The sequence below is a fragment of the Trichosurus vulpecula genome, chromosome 7 (genome assembly GCF_011100635.1).
Source record: "Trichosurus vulpecula isolate mTriVul1 chromosome 7, mTriVul1.pri, whole genome shotgun sequence".
NCBI classification, from domain to species: Eukaryota; Metazoa; Chordata; class Mammalia; order Diprotodontia; family Phalangeridae; genus Trichosurus; species Trichosurus vulpecula.
Genome location: NC_050579.1, coordinates 37,982,778 through 37,984,922, shown reverse-complemented (window position 1 = coordinate 37,984,922; position 2,145 = coordinate 37,982,778). Strand labels below are relative to the sequence as shown.

At 56.9% G+C, this 2,145-nt stretch overlaps 1 non-coding gene across 1 annotated transcript; it reads right to left on the bottom strand.

The window, feature by feature from the left end:
• Positions 1–1,502: 1,502 nt before the first annotated feature.
• Positions 1,503–1,574, bottom strand: TRNAT-CGU. The gene has a single exon. It is a non-coding gene; the product is annotated as a tRNA-Thr (tRNA).
• Positions 1,575–2,145: the final 571 nt, after the last annotated feature.

Here is a 2,145-nt window from a genome sequence, read left to right as displayed (position 1 = left end):
CATATGTCATATATTATAATCTAGCTCTTTAAGGCTTGCCAAACACTTTCCTAATAACAATCCTATGAGCCAAATAGTGCAACTATAATTGTCCCCATTTTATAGATAAGAAAATTGAGGTTTAGGGAGGGACCGTACAGTACAGCTACAAATGTATGCATGTGAAATATGTCAGAAATTGTTTTACTTTGAAAAGGAGAAAAAGTTGGGAATCTCCCTCCTCCCATGAGAGGCTGATGCTCCTTATAACAAGAGACCTGTGGTTTATTTCCAAATCTGAATCGAGGTAGGAAGGAGCACCCAACAACCTCACTTCCTTGGCCCCCTGAAAAACAACCCATTAATGTCTAGTTTTCCTCTTTAAGAAAGCTGCCTGGGCACTGGGAAGGGTGACTTTTTATTCAAGGATACTCCTGGAGAGGTTCCTCTGTGGGAAGTAAGCCTGTACAAGCAAACATAGGCCCAGCACTCAGTCGCCCCCCGCCCCAAACAGAGGCAACCCTAGAGTATTGGACTTGGTGTCAGAAAAACCTCCCCTCCCCATTCTTTGGAAAGGTGGGGAATTATGGGTGTGGAACACTCCTTAGAATTCAGTCTTTGTTGATATGTTGCTTAGGAAATAGATATTGCAACAAAACAACGCAAACGTAAAGCTCCGACGTCCTAGTGGGCAAGCCTGGCCCCAAAGCAGCCTCCCAGTTTCTTTGCAGACGCTGGGGGTGTCGTGGATGTGGGATACTGTTATCGCCAGACTTTGTTACTATGTTGCATAGTATTGCAGAACTTTTTTCATTGGCTCCCAGGGAGGCTTTGGGGAGGAGATATAGAGTGAGACGTGTACGCGACATAAACACAAAAGATAGTAAGTTTTTTAAAAGGAAACAAGAAGTGGGAAAAGAAAAAGAAAAAGAAATCGGACGCCCCCTGGAAATCGCAGCCACGAGCCCCGAAATTAGTCCCAGCTGAAGAAAGTGAGTTAGTTTCCTAGCCCCACATGTCCGCGCCCCCTCGTGGCTGACCAGGCTCCCACCAGCCTCCAGGGGGCCGCACCGTGGCTGGGCACAGCAGGGTAGCTGCCAGAGGCGCCCCAGGGGGTGAGGGATTCCTCCGCTGAGACCTCCCGGGGGCTGGGGACAGCCTGCTGCGTCTGTCGCTCCGTAAGCCGCCCCCGAGGTAAGCTGCAGCTGCTCCATGCCTGGGCAAGGGAAAGGTGGAGGGGAACACAACCTCACCCCACCCCTTTTAGCCTACCCATGGGGTGCGTCCCTCCTAAGACCTACCGTGGCCTCAGCCCTTCCAAGCTTCTCTTAGTACCCCGGCCCTGAGCCCGCCCTTGGTCTTAACCGTTGGCATAGTCTGCCCACGATGCCAGCGTAGCATGGGACAAGGGGTGGGGGATGTTGGGGAACCCCAGGAGAGCAAACGTATAAAATATCTAAAAATGCGCCCTGGCTAGGAGGGCCGGGAGCCGGAGAGGGCCGGGCCACGGCCCCCCACGCCGCAGGCACGGACGGGGTTCGAACCCGCGATCTTCGGTTTACGAGACCGACGCCTTACCACTTGGCCACCGCGCCTGACAGGCTTGCAGCAGGCGAAAGCAGTCAGTGGAAGGCAGGCGGGGTGGCTGCGGCTGGCCGGGGCCTCTCCCGGGCCGCTGGCCCTGCCTCTGCCCCGGCCCTGTGCCCAGCCCGGGATTCCCCCGGGGCGCGCGCTCAGCAACAGCCCTGCGGCTTGGCAAAAGCCGACCACTGTGCCGAGGCTGCCCCTCCACCCCCAGGAGTCCCGTCCCGGGGTCCCAGCAGGGCCGAGGAAGCCCCCCCGGGCCGCGAGAAGCGGTCTGGGCACGCGGGCCCACCCCAGCTCTGCAGAAGTGGTCCCCCACATTTGCGCCACCCCCCAGTCCCTGGGATGCCCCTCCCACACAGGAGGCTCAGCCCCTCCCCCAACATCCCCCTCAATATTCCGAGGCCATCCAGCTGCAGCCCCCGCGTTCCTCCATTCTACTCTTTTCCCCGGCAGCCCCCACAATTTCAAGGCACGAAAGACGTTCCTTCCTCCCCCGCAAGCTAGTGCGGGTGTCCTCCTTCCCCCGAGCGAGAGGAGCCACCAGGAGGCAGTAGATGCATGCGTTCGTGCACGAGTGCA